At 40.4% G+C, this 15520-nt stretch overlaps 1 protein-coding gene across 1 annotated transcript in view; it reads right to left on the bottom strand.

The window, feature by feature from the left end:
• KDM4B (lysine demethylase 4B) overlaps positions 1–12470 on the bottom strand; it is a 214400-nt gene extending 201930 nt beyond the window's left edge. The window contains exon 1 of the mRNA XM_087703333.1: positions 12338–12470. The gene's annotated coding sequence lies outside the window, so the exon portion shown is untranslated. The remainder of the gene's footprint in view (positions 1–12337) is intronic.
• Between the last annotated feature and the right edge of the window lie 3050 nt (positions 12471–15520).

The following is a 15520-nucleotide window of genomic DNA, read 5'->3' on the forward strand; positions in this document are numbered from 1 at the left end:
AAAAAAAACTGGAAAAATTGCTGTTATCACCTTTATTTGGAAAAGGCAGCTACCACCATTTCTACATAATTTTAAGGGGGGGAGCATGCTGAAGTGAGGACCCACTTTTTGTAGTTATATAAGTTCAAAAAAGGAGCAGTAAAAAAGATCTGTCTATACACATATACAGAGCACTGCATGGATATTATGTTCATATTATCACTATTTGCAGCTTTTCCTGCCAGCTTCTCACAAGCCAAGTGAATGGGGACACTGGCAGGTTGTAAATCACAGGTAAACCTCTCGTACCTGATAGCCACCATCTCCAAGCCGCATTGCACTCATGGAGGCTACCTGCCTACCCTTACACACCTTCCTCCACCACCTTACACCTGGAACTTGCAACTTCCAGACAGCTTCACCACTGACTGGTTATTCGAAGCCGACAGGAAATTGTGAGAAAATTCTCACTTCACAACCTACAAACCTCACAACAATAGCACCAGGGACTACTTACCATTGTTAAGCAATGTGGTCATGTTATATTGCTGTTGTCTATAGCTGCATCACTTAGTAACAGAATACACCCCATGCCATAAGATGACTTCCCCTAGCAGTTGAGTCGAAGCTGGGGTTTGCCTGGCAATAGGGACGTGGTTTAAAGGTCTCATCAGGCTCAGTCCAATCATTGATGAAGTCAACCCAGTCTGGATACTCCTCCCCCCACTATGGAGAAGAGGGTTGGACTCAGGCACCACAAATCAGGAACCTACGGTTTGACCTCTCCCCTCCCCCCAAAATTAGCTCTCAATATTTGACCAGTGATATCATTACATGAAACTAAATAGGTGTGAATTTCATAATTTAATTTAACAATGTATCAACCAGTAGAACTCATTGTGTTGAAGAGGAGATAATGGCTGATGGCTACTCCAATATAATACATAGCTTTTAACGTTAAACGTTGTGGGGAAGCAATAATAATTAAACTAAACCTAATCTAGATTAATAAAAAGTAAGTTGTTTCTTTTCTACTGACATCCTCAAAGGTTTGTAGAAGATCTGACTGAAGGAAGGAAGAAGAATCTTAATGAATAAGCAATCATGTTGGAGTTTTAAGTTGCTCCACTCTAATTGTCAGATACTGGAGCAAGACCTTCAATAGACTAACAAGTCAGCTCAAATGTAAAATATAATCATCAGCTTATTGATACTACATACCAGATAAGCACCCACAATTTTTCCATGTAGATATTAGAGAAGGGGGGAAGGGAACTAAACCAAGCTGCCACTAGCCAACCTCTACTTACTATGACCAAGTGGAACTGCCGTCCCTGCAAATCTGGGCCTCAAATCCCAAACCTCACACAGGATCCAAAAAGAAATGTTGCACTCATTTTGTCCAGATCTTGCAAAGATCATCCACCAATGCAACCAATGTTATTTCAGTTCCCTTTGCTGATACTCCAGGCATTGTTTCTGGAGATTATTGACTTCCTCACTGATTAGTGAAGAAACTAACCAGGATTTGCATGCAAGAGAGGTCACTAGGGTGTAATCACAAGAGCCATTGTGGTCCCCTTTTGCCAGCAGCTAACCAGATAATCAACAGACCCATATATTTTCAAGCACCTAGTGGAATCCATCAAGATCTTAGAGTAAATAATTCCAAGTGATGCAATTTGAGTCAATCACCAGAACCAAAGATTTAATCTTCCAAGTTTTTTGGACACATGCTGGAGTCCATCCACAGCACAAGTCCAAAAGCTCAGAAAACTACACTTCTGATCCCAGTGATCAAACCAGATTGGATCCTGAAACATTATCAATAAGAGTTTCTCTGCCTGCTCATCAGTGAAACCCAGAAAATGTTCTCAGGAAATCCAGTGAAAGGTTAGGAAGGACATTTTGAAATGCTAACGAAATGAATGGACATTCCGATAACCCAATATGCATTATTCCCTAGTTTTTAAAAAAAGGCTGAATAAAATGTAAGAAATTTCTAAACATACAAATAATCATTGACATTTTAAAAAGAAAATACTGCATTGCATGCTAACAGAACTATATTCCTAATTAAAATAATTACTATGCTTAAAGATGATAAAAATTAAATTTTGGTTGTTTAACTTTTAGTTACTTAAATGTTTTGCTCAAAAACATCTGAACCTTTGGATTTCATGCTGCAAAACAGCAACCCCAAAGCTCAAATGGCTCAGGCAGTTCACTAATGATACGTTCTGTAGGCTTAATCTATCAAAATTTATGCAAACTAGGATAAACAAAAAGTAAACCTTTCTCCAGGCAGACAGGCCTACCCAATACCACCACTGCTCTCTGATATTGTAGTCCAAGGCCTTGGGAGTTTCTGATGGTCTCCAATCCAAGCACTAAGCAAGCTCAGCCCTAGTAGCAGTTTTCAGGAGTACCAAGGAAACTTAGAAGATATAAGAGGCATTGAGTTGCAGTTTATAAGCGGCCATGGTGATTGCTACTCCATAAGGAAACATTATGGTATTTTTATGTTGTGAGGGGAGAAAAGAATGAAGAAAAGCTACAGATGGGTTTACACACAACTAAATCATACAGAGTTGTATTTTTATTCGGCCTTGCCTAAGCATGTTGTACAAAACAAGCTTTTTAAAAAAATAAAATCACGTAGTCTGTAAAGCCAATTATCTGACATATTCAGCAATTTCTAATATGGGCAACGCCCAGATGTATGGACTACAACTTAAGAATTCCCCAGCCTGCAAGACCACTGCTAAGCATTCTAAGGGTTGAATTACAACAGGCCACAGACCTAAGGCATTAAACTGTTCCAGGGGCCTTAGGGGGTGGGGGTGGGGCACACGTATCAAATTTTAATAACTGTTATTCAGTATCTGTAACCCAAAGCCAAAACAAACCACACTATTATTCAACAAAAGGTGTGAATCTACTTCCACAGTATCTTGTTTCACAGTTAAAAATTGGGCTGAAATGGTAGCATTCCAAGTAAGCTTTGCTGTCTTAAAGGAGGTATATACTTTGAGTCTAATTGTGACCTACTAAATAAATGCCATCATTCAGTATACAGCATCACAGCTGAGCAACCTTCCAGAAAAACATCATTAATTGCACAGCTGCTGCAACTTTTTACTGAACAATTAAAAAACAAACAGCAAGTAGAAATATAGACATAAGGAACATCCAGGAATGGCAAGCTTTCCTTACTTTATTTATATGAAATCAGGAAAAAAAGTAAAGACTATTTTAGACTGACAGTACAGTCAAATAATTTTTAATGATAAACATTTGGGGTACCATATGTAATTAAGTTCAGAAGGTTCAATCATCAATCTTAATTAGTTAAGTAGTGAAACATGTAACAAGGGCCCAGCACAGCCTCCAAAATGGAAAGTCAGTTCCAGCTAGCCTGCACATTAATAATTAACCAGCTCACTATAGGCAATGGGGATCCTACTGTAGGGATTGTATTTAATTTGTCCAACAGCAAAGCGTGCGTTTTTGAGAAGATACATATCAGCTTTGCAGGTACAGATCCCATCATCCCCAGCTAGCAATGCCCATCTAATTACAAAATGATAGAAGTTGCATACCAACAAATCAGAAAGGCATGAAGTTTTATTATCTCATATATCCCCGTTTCCTAAAAGCATACGAGAAAACATTCGGTGCGCTGTAGACAAAGCAATAGGATAAAAGGAATACACTTCTGTAAGGAAGGAATATAAACTACAATGCATAAATAAGAACCCACTGGGGGAAGGAAAGTTAGCACTAGTTATCTCTCTCTCAGTTTAGGAAACTATATGAAAGGAGAGTACAGGCAATTTTGCCTAGCTACTTGTGGTAAGGGAAGAATTGCCTTCTTCAGAAGTAATCATAACTGCATTCATCATAGGAGACCCATTATTTTCAAAAGCAAGGCTGGGTGAAAAAAGGGCTTTTTTTATTACATGATGTGGTTTGTACAATTTTCTCCCCAAAAATGAACTATTACTTTTAAGCCTCAGAAAATTGCTATAAAACATTTTTTTGTCACTAAAGACACCATGCAAATTTAAATTCTTCCTTCCCATTTATACCAAACTGTTGTAATTTTGATACTAATGTATAATATTTAATGTAAAATTTGGGGGTTTTATTTTACATTATCACAAACTCTGTTAAGTATGTGTTAATTTAAGAAATATAGTTTTTAAAAACAACATACTGCTGAACAAGTAAATATTTACAAAATATTGATCCTTCATCATAAAAGCTCTGCAAATATGATGTTGGAAATAATATATAGTACTGCACCAATTTACATATAATGTAGAACTGCAAAGTGGTTCCAGAGTTTTTTCTTCCTTGGGAATGCTTCAGAATATCTTTTTTCTTTATAAAGATTTTTTACAGATCAGAAACGTTTGGGGCTCCCAGGAGCATATTTTAATTTGTACGACATTATATAAAGACCACCATATATCCCGATCCCTACATTCATATCTTCCAAGCTTCTTCTTTTAAATATTCAGGGTTAAAAATCTGGCTGGAAAAAAATCTCTAGAAAATGCACACTTATACTAATGTACAATAGTATATAGAAGATCTTAACCAATGATGACTCTCAAACATGCTTGTTTACTTCCTTGCTGTAAATTTTATAAATATCACACACTATGCTACAATAATCTGACAGAGTAACCACCATGTTGATCCAATAAAAGCAAGCTACAGGAATCATACACAAACTACACTGACTGAAAAAAAGTAAAACTTCTCAAGCACCTACCACATGTGGAAATGTTGGTCAAAGAAAATCAAACCTATATAGATACACAGCATGTAGATCCTCTCGCGCTCAAGCAAAGTTCCTACTACCTTCACACTGCTCAGTGCATAAGCATCAGTGGTGTTTTCTACTCTCTCCTTATCAGGCAAGATTGCAAATGACTAGGGGGGAAATGCGATCTATGGATAGTTTCCATGGTCCGATCCTTAAACCCCTTTGAGCTTCAAAGGTCAGTCTCTCTTTAAAATCGTAAGAAAGGAGTGTAGCTACTCACAGCATTAACTCCCAAGTCCAGAGGACCAATTTGGGTCATCTCAGATAACCAAAAAGCACCAAGCCATAGACACATATCTAATTAATAATTTTACTTGACACCCTAGTAGCCATCCAGTATAAAAATAACTGCTAGTATTTCAAAGACCGTTTTTCACAATCTAATTTAAACTTGGCTATTGTTTTCAAGGCATACACCAGACCTACATATGGCTCCCTCCAGGTGAATTAAGACAACAGCCTCTCACAATCACTAAGGTTCTAGAGTAGCGTTTCTCAGCTTTAGGAACTTTTAGATGCGTGAACTTCAACTCAACCCAAATTCCCCAAAATTCTGAGAATTGAACTAGACACCTCTCAAAGTTGCTAAGGCTAGAGCGAAGACTGCTCTGGAAGAAAGCAAATGAATCCAAGGTAGAGTGAGAAAAATGTTGAATACTGAGATAAAACTTCGCTGCATTAGGCAGCAAAGTTAATGAACACAGTCTATTTTGAGATTCAGAAATCCACTTCTGCTTTTTAGTTGGGCTCTTGAAAATGTTTTTTTTCCTCCTATCTGTTGTTGTTGTTAGTTGCGAAGTCGTGTCCGACCCATTGCGACCCCATGGACAACGTTCCTCCAGGCCTTCCTGTCCTCTACCATCCTCCAGAGTCCATTTAAGCTCACGCCGACTGTTCAGTGACTCCATGCAGCCGCCTCATTCTCTGTCTTTTACCCTCAATTGTTCCCAGCATAAAGATTGTTTGTTACCATCACCAAATAACCTTTCTGCAAAATAGGTTTCTGCTTAATCTGAAAACTGTGGTTTTGTGTTTTGAAACTTTCTCCTCTGTCTTGAATTCAGGTTTTTGCAAAAGTTACTTGTCATGGAGCTCCAACAGTCTGACTTTCTAGGAACTGGATATTCTGCAGAATCCCAATTCTAGCACTTCTTCCATTTAATTTAAAGGGATTCCTTAGAATCCTGCTCTTTACATATGACATAATAGGAAACAGAAGTATTTCTCCATCCTTTACATACAACATAATTTTCAATATCCCTTCTACACAAAAACAAAGAAGAAAAATGGTCCTTTGTAAAACAGCACATAGAGCACCCAAATCACAGATGAATTAATGGAGAACTACAATTCTATCATAAATTTCCTTTCTCCACTATCCAAAATATCACTAATCTTTAGTTCAGGATAAGAAAGCTTGTGCCCAACAGAAGACAATTTAAAATAGCCAGAGCTAGCAAAGCATCTCCTTCAAATCTCTAGGTACTACATTTGTGTTCAACTTTCCTTAAGCAAAGTCTTTACTGATACTTTAATGCATATTTTCTCTCTATATAAGACATTTAGACCATATCTATGGAGATTCTCAGTCATCCAGGTCATGATTGTCCCGAAGGTGCTTTTTCAAAAGGCAACTGAACTTTGTTTTGCTGGAAGACAATGCATTTCTCATCCCAAGAAGCTTCTTCCATTCTGAAGAACTGAAGAAGCTTCTTGGATGAGGAGTGAAACATCTTCCAAGCTAAAGCAAGCTTTGAAAAAGTACCTTTGGAATTTGGACCATGTGCATCCACATTTCTTTCACAACAAAATGTCTTGTTAGAAGCACCTAGGAGCTGAGATGGCGCAATGGTTAGAGTGCAGTACTGCAGGCTTCTTCAGCTGACTGCCAGCTGCAGTTTGGCAGTTCAAATCTCACCGGCTCATGGTTGACTCAGCCTTCCATCCTTCCGAGGTGGGTAAAATGAGGACCAGATTGTTGGAGGTAGTATGCTGACTCTGTAAACTGCTTAGAGAGGGCTGTAAAAAGCACTGTGGAGTATACAAGTCTAAGTGCTATTGCTATTGCTATTTCAGTGATCCCTATAACATGAGCACTAAAAACTACACCTGCCCTTAACAGATATATCACAAAACATCCACCAGTAGTAAGCAGTTACAGTATTTCTGATTTAAAGTCCAGTCATCTTCTCTTCCTGTAAATATGAATATAACATATATATATATATATATATATATATATATATATATATATATATATATATGTATGTATGTATGTATGTATGTATGTATGTATGTATGTATGTATGTATGTACGTACGTACGTACAGTATATACTGCATATCTAAATATCATGTAAACACAATAACCCTGAATCAACACTACTTGGTCCTAACTCCAACTAATGATAAATTTCCACCCTGCATCCTAAATAATCTATTGTTTTCTAGTGTTAACAGGGATAATAAAATATTTGGGGAGGAACAATTGGTAAGGAGGAACAGCAAATTGTTTTCTTCAAGCATTATTTAAATGATGCATATCTCTCAAAGACAGAGGCTGCCCACAGGGGTCAAGCCATGCCTGTTGCTTCCTTTGATGACATAAAAGCATCACCCCTCCCCCATTTTCCTAGGACAATGGCTCATGGGATATCAGACAGGACTAAAGGAAGTGGGGAATCCATAGTATGTAAAATGGTCTCTGGACACAGCTAGTTAGAAGATACAATTAGGTCAGTAATTGACTACTGTAGTTACAGGTATTGGACAATGAGAGAGATATGAGAGAGAGAGAGAAAAGAAAGAGATGAGAGATCCATGTGTTTTGTTTTCTGTGGGAAATATGTCCAAATGGCTCTTTGAGTGTTTAAGGTTGCAGAAACAGGCAGCCAAGCTAAGTGCCTGAAGGACCCCATCCCATCACTGGAAGTCCATGGTGCTTCAGCGAGCGGTGCGCTGGATTCATATTAGTGGTCCACGGGATATAGAATTATGAATTTAGTGGTCTCTGAGGTCCGAAAGGTTGGTGACCCCTGCTTTTCTGGCAATCCATGAGATATTGGAAAACTGATATGTCACCCCTTGTCCTTCTTTTCTCTAGACAGGCCAAATCCAGTCTGCAACCGGTCTTCATCTTTCAACCTCCAGTCCCCTAATCATCTTTGTTGCTCTTCTCTGCACTCTTTCCAGAGTCTTGACATTTTTTTTGCATCATGGTGATGTAAATAAAGTGTTCAATTCAATAAATGAAGGTCCCCTATACATTCTGCTGGTTTCTAATCTGGCACAATTAACCACTTACACTTAATTAGCTCTCTATCTGCTAATTATATTTCATAATTCTACATTTTATCTCAACAAAGAATATATAAATAGTATTAATAAAATACACCCTTATAATCAATCCATTCATTTTTATGGCTGAATGGAAATTGTCACTACAATTTCAAAAGTCCCTGACAAGGATCAGAAGAACACAAAGTGTGTCTTGCTGGATCAGATTCCTGATTCATCTAGTCCAGCAGTTTGTTCTTACAGTGGCTAACAGCAATCATGTTGTCGCTATAATTCATTCTTAAGGGTGAAAGTATGACTTTTGCTCTTAATATTGAGTCACCTCCACCACTATCATATTTAATCCTGCATTTAACAGTTAACAGCAGTAATCTGTTCCTGAAGTGGCAGCAGGTTTTAAGTCTCCATCCAGCCATGCTATCTTTCTCTTCTTTATGTAACTGGGAGGAAGGGATGCAAATTACTGCACTGTACATGTCTGTATGGCTAAGTTCTCCCCATCATACACCCCTTCTCTCATGAAGCAACTTCTCTTTCATTAATTCCGATATGGGAAAATAAAAAACCCATAATAAAGCAAATCTGACTCAGACTTAATTCTCCAACAAAATTCCACTTGTCAACTTATTTCTGTCCCTTACATGAGACTTCTGAATGCTGTTAAAAGAGAGAGGAGTGCTTGAAGTATCTTATGCCTTCACAAGAAACTCAAGATTCCTTTCAATCAAACAAAATTTTGGTTTTAAAAAGCGTACTGTATTTTATTTTCACAACATGCTTACCCATTACCTTACTCAACCCAATTCTATTTTTAAAATTTCTAAGGCTGCTTGACTCATAACCACTCAGGGCAGGGCACAATATTACAAAGTAGAATACATCATATACAGCAGAAACAAATGACAAATATCCACAAAGAGCAATAAAATCAAAACCCTCAAGATCACATATTCTCCAAAAGGTTGTCCAGGTGTGTAGAAAGAGCCAGGTCATCAAGACTTACTTAAAACCAGGATAACAGCTGTTTGAATCTCTGGAAGGAAACTATTCTAGAGGAAAGGAACCTACTTCCTAGGTTCTTTCAGGTGACACTTTCATTTTCTGGGTTTGCAATGCATACAAAATAAAAAACCATATTAAACCAACAACCAGGACCTTGAATTGCAGATCTTGTTCGGCTAAAGTGCACTTCAGTTCAATGCTGTATAAACAAAACTTATTAGACCAATTTTCCTTAGAAGAATGTATTCCATTCTCATTCCCATGTTTATCTCTTTCCCTTCATAATACACCCCATTAATGGAGAAAGGGAAGACAATATATCAGTGTGATATCAATTTCATCAAAACTCACAGCCAGCATGACCAACACTGGGCACCTTTGGGACAATCAGAGTTCCAACTCATTAAAATTGGGAAGACTGAACAATATTGAAATAGAATCTTCAAAAATGAATCAAAAACAGCAAAAGGAAAAGAACCCAAAGACCAACATGTCAGCCAGTATCACATGGATGGTTTCCTTGGAGGGATTCAGAGCAAATCATAAAATGCAAACACTATGAAAATAATGCATCTAGATGTTAGCCTAGATTTATGAATAATAATATCTGGATAATCTCATTCCCTTCCTTTAATCTATTAATTCATCATCAAATTGTAAGAAAGCTGTGGATCTACTGTATCATGACTTCAGCCAAGCAACCAATAAAACATGCATGAAATTCTCATTAGCAAGCCGGATATATGGTTTGCAAGTTTATTAGGTGGATCCAAATACCTAAATACCATACAAAACACCTCCCCATTCAATTTAAAGGAATCTTGGTCTGCATACATGGCAGCATTTTATTAATACCACAGAAAAGGAATTGGAAGAATTATAAATTTATAAAGTTCAGCAGGATTTGGAAATTCTAGAAAGCAGGAAACATTCAAAATTAACCTGGTAAAGACATGGAAGTGGGTTGAAAGTAAAAAAAATCATCTAAGAAAAATAATTTTTAAGTAACAGTGAGGAAACTGAAAAAGCATGTGTGAAAATAGTGTAGAAAGCTGATTACTAACAAGCTGGGTAAGTGTGAAGCATGCAGCTTGGCTACTAAAAATTAAAACAGAGGTTTCAGGTGGCATAAAATAATACTTTTAAAATCATAAAATTATATTTTGCATTGACAGACCTCCATTCTAACACTGGAGCCATTTCAGGGCAGGGATGCAAAAAAGAACAAGTGTGAACCATGGAGTCCAGAAACAATATCCTAGAAAAGCATTTCTCAACCTTGGCCGGTTGAAGATATGTGGACTTCAATTCCCAGAATTTCCCAGGCAGCATTGCTTTAAGATAGTTGGACCTAAAGCATGCCAGATGGGGAATCCTGGGAGTTGAAGTCCACCCATCTTCAACCTGCCAAGTTTGAGAAACACTGGACAGATTAAACTATGTCTCAACCTCAGCAACTTTCAGGTATTTGGGAGTGGAGAATTCTGGGAGTTGAAGTCCAACTATATTAAAGCATGCAGGCTAGGGAATTCTGGGAGTTGAAGTCCAGCCATCTTCAACCTGCCAAGGCTGAGAAACGCCAGACAGTTTAAACTAAGGGCAGATGGGGAATACACTAACTGCCTTCAAAGCCCCACAATGACATACCTATATTGTCTCATTAGAGGACAGGAGGCACAATACCACACAATCATGTCTCTCAACCTCAGCAACTTTCAGATGTCAGGGAGTGGAGAAATCTGGGAGTTGAAGTCCAAACATCCCAAAGCTGCTGCCAAGCTTGTGAGACACCCCTGTACAATACAGGTAATCCTCAACTTGCAGCAGTTCAATTAACGACCGTTCAAAATTAACTACACTGAAAAAAGTGACTTACGACCATTTTTCACCCTTATGACCGCCGGGGCATTCCCCATGGTCATGAGATCAAAAAATTCAGCCGATTCATATTTATGACAACGGGATCTCATTTTTGCGATCTTCCGTGATGAGGAAAGTCAACAGGGGAAGAGCCAGATTCATTTAACTACCGTATCCCCTAAGCGAACAGCTGCAGCGACTCGGTTAACAACCATGGCCAAGAAAGGTCGTCAAGTGGGACCAAACTCCCTTAACAACCGTCTCACTTAAGCAACAAGAATTCTGGGGGTTCCCTTGCCCGTTGCAAGCTGAGGACTACCTGTTAAGAACCCCAAAGGGCAGGAATTTCCAAACTTGATTGCAGAAAATATGACTTCAGCAACAGAGTTGTCAATACCTGGAATGCACTACCTGACATTGTGGTTTCTTCTTCCCCAAACCCCCATAATTTTAACCTTAGACTGTCTGCTGTTCACCTCACCTCATTCCTAAGAGGTCTTTACGCCCCATAAGCGCACCAACTTGCCTACTGTCCCTGTCCTAATATTCCTTTTTTACTTGTATTCATTTCATACATTCATAATCATGTTTATACTAATATAAACATAATCATGTTTATGACTGCAGGACTGTAACTTTGTTGCTTGTATCCTTACGATTTATACTGTTTCCTGATTGCTTATTTGTACCCTCTGACTATCATTAAGTCTTGTACCTTATGATACTTGACGAATGTATCTTGTCCTTTTATGTCCACTGAGAGCATCTGCACCAAAGACAAATTCCTTGTGTGTCCAATCACACTTGACCAATAAAGGATTCTGTTCTAATCTATTCGTTTCTACTTATATCTGTTATCTAATTCATGCTTGACGAAATAAATACATTTTTTTTAATAAAAAAAAACCTCAAGAAGCGAGAACAGCCTCTTCCAAAGAGGAGGCCGGGCCTGCCTAAGTGAGGATGCCGAGGGAACGGGGGTGGACTAGATGAGCTCTAGAAACATCTGCAAAACCCCGGAGTATCTCCAGCTCTGGGATAGGCGCCTGAGGGAGCAAAGTGGTCTCTCCTGAGGGGGGGGGGAACCGCGACGACATGCAGGACCCACACAAACACACAACCACCCCCTCACTCTTCCCCCGACGGAAGCCCCTTGGTCGGGCCGGGGGATCTCCAGCTCCAGACCCCGCGCCCACGTGACTCCCCACACGGCCCCCCTCATGAGAGGGGAGGGAAAGGCCTCGGTATTCTCAGGAACCGCGGCCCAGGCCGGGCTGCGGCGACGGACGGCCCACTGGCTCTCCCGCCCCCTCCCCTGAGGAAAACCACCCAGCCCTCGACTGACCGACGACGCTGGCCTCACCGGTCGGCAGCGGCTCCCGTCGCGTCGTCGCCTCTCCGAGCGGCCGCTGAGGGGAGCAAAGCGGAGGGGGGGAGGGGCGCCTCAGAAAACAGCCGTTTGCTTCTCCTCCGCCTCCAACGGCCGAGCAGCCCCCGCCACCGGCCGCCGATTGGCTGCTGCCCCGCGCGGACGGACGGACGGGCCGGCCAATCGCAAAGCGAAGCTCCCGGGCGTCTCCACCAATGGCTTTTACCCGCGCGCCGGGCCCCGCCTCCCAGCTGGTTAAAGGGCTCCGGGAGGGCTCGCGTCGCCTTTCTTTTCTCTCTCTTCCGTCATTGGTCGGAAGGCGACCAATGAGGAGTCCCGTGAGGGAGGTGCTGGATAGCCAGCGGCGCTCGGATTGGAGGAGGGCAAGGAAGAAAAGGTGGGCCGGGCCAAGGCGAGGCCCGCCACGCCCTTTCGGGCCCCCTTGAGGAGGGGAGGGGTGAAGCGACGCGGGCGGCCTACGTGAGGACGTGCACAGCAGCAACCGCGCGGGGGTGGGAGGGGTTTGCGGGCCTGGCGCACCAATCGGGGAGGAGTGGGCGGCTTCTTTTCCGCAGGCCACGCCCTCGCAATCTTTTCCCCGCCTCCTCTTCTATTTCCCCCATGCGAGATTGCTTACACGTTGCTCAGCAATCCAGCTGGCAAAAAAGTGGGAGACCCAAATAGGGGTGCAGATCCTCGGGTGGGAGTTGGGGCGTGCACCTATGCTGGGGGGGGGGGGGCGAGAGGAGATTCCTTGTCTATTGGGACTTTCCTCCGAAGTGCTTTGCGAGAACAGCCGAGTGGATATTATTGTATAATTATTGTATAATTTGCAATCCGATTCTCTACCAATCTATTCGATTAAAACACCCATCCCGTTGCAATCCTATGGCTCCGTGTTATGGTTATTTTATTATGGTTTCATCTTAATTTATTATTTTATCCCTTATAATGCATTGGCCACCTCTCTTTTGGGGGTAGGGAGGGAGGGTTGGGGGGGGGGGGACGGACGGGTTAGATAGAAAGTTGATGGATGGATGGATGGATGGATGTTGGCTAGAGAGAGGGATGGACAGGTAAGTAGGTACCGGTAGGTATGAAGGCAGAGGGATGGATGGAGAGATGGATGGATGGATAGATCAGGGGTGAAATCCAACAGGTTCAGGAGAACGGGTAGCGGACATTTTGAGTAGTCCAGAGAACTGGCAAATACCACCTCTGGCTGGACCCAGGAGTAGGGAGGGAATGGAGATTTTGCAGTATCCATCCACTGCCACGCCCACAGAGCCAGTAGTAAAAAAAAATTGAATTTCACCACTGGGATAGATGCATCAATAGATATAGAGGTAAGATATACAGATAATAGATAGATAGATAGATAGATAGATAGATAGATAGATAGATAGATAGATAGATAGATAGATAGATAGATAGATAGATAGATAGATAGATAGATAGATTAGATAGATAGATAGATAGATAGATAGATAGATAGATAGATAGATAGATAGATAGATAGATAGATAGATAGATATACAGATAAGTAGATAGATAGATAGATAGATATACAGATAAGTAGATAGATGGATGGATGGATGGATGGATAGAAAGATAGATAGAAAGATAGATAGATAGATAGATATAAGGTAGATTAGATAGATAGATTAGGATGGATAAATAGATGGTGGATAGAGAGGGATGGATGGATAAGTAGGTATGTAGGCAGACGGATGGATGGAGAGATGGATGGATGGATAAATGTATATAGATAGATATACAGATAAGAGATATAGATATATAGATAGATAAGATAGATATACATATGCAGATTAGACAGACAGACAGATGGGTGATGGGTAGATTTGCTGACACATTAAACTAAACTTTTATATTAGTGATTGCATGATCTCTTTAAATGCCATATGCTATTCATATCTAATTTTTATCACATTTATACATTAAATGGGTAAAGAAATCAGATATCTTGCTTCTCTTTATGTATACATTTTATATATTCTCTATAGCTAGGCATATAAATTCTATATATAGAAATCTATATTCCTTTTTTCTTTATGTAGTTTTATCCTGCTCTTCATAATATGTGGTAAATGCATCTGCCACAATTCACAGCCACTCAGCCCAGTAGCCATAATAACTTTGTCTACATTTAATTAATTTTATTTATAAGTTAAAATTAATTAATTTCTAATTTGTAAATTATAAATTCAATGGATGGGAACTAAACTATCAGCCTCTTGGTCCAACACCTTTAATCTCTATCCCAGGCTGGTTCTAAAAATCCTACGTAGGAAGATTTTCAAAGAGACACAAGAAAGTTGTTTTGGCTTGTTCTCTAAGGCAGAATTAGAATGATTCTGTACAAATAACATTACAGGTAGTCCTCACCTTACAACCACTTGTTTAGTAACCCCTCAAAATGACAGTAGCACTGAAAAAAGGTAATCTGACTAGTTAGGAAAAAGTTCAAATTTGGAGGAGAGATCAATTCTCATATCTAGTCCAGGTTGGACCGAGTCTAAACTGGGAGGAGTCACCAGGGCTCAATGACATCACAAGTGTAGACTCAGACTAATTGGTTACTGGACAGAGCAACTCAGTTTGGCTGCTGTCTCCACGATCATAGAACACCATTTTCCACCTTCCCAGCCAGCTTCTGACAAGCAAAGTCAGTGGGGCGGGGGGGGGGGGAGCCAGATTCACTTAACAAGTGCAGTGATTCATTTAACAACTGCCTTGCTTAACAACGGAAATGTACGACTCAATACTACTGATTTTATTTTGTATTTTTTGTCATGGATTGCACCAGTGGGGCTAAAACCAATTTTCTTGTATGCATTATTCTGCCCACCCCCCTCCGTTCGGTAATGAATGCAGACACAGGCTTAGCTGTTTGCCACTCTTTATTCACAGCGATTATAATCCTGTTGGCTGAAAGCCCAAACACGACTCACTGGCAAGACGTTGGCAGCAACCCAGACGCCAACAGACACGGGAACACAAGGCAGACCAGACAAGGAGTTCTCCAGATTAGTACGAACGGTTGTGTCCTGCAAAAGGACTCCTCCCAAAGTCTCTTCTTATATACTCTCTTGGGAGGGGCCAAGCCACAACCACCTGGGCTGGATTAACTCTTATGAGTCTGTCTCCGTAACTGCT

The sequence above is a fragment of the Thamnophis sirtalis genome, unplaced genomic scaffold (assembly GCF_051295495.1).
Source record: "Thamnophis sirtalis isolate CommonGarterSnake01/CBP01778 unplaced genomic scaffold, rThaSir2_p1.2 scaffold_1, whole genome shotgun sequence".
In the NCBI taxonomy this organism is placed as follows: domain Eukaryota; kingdom Metazoa; phylum Chordata; class Lepidosauria; order Squamata; family Natricidae; genus Thamnophis; species Thamnophis sirtalis.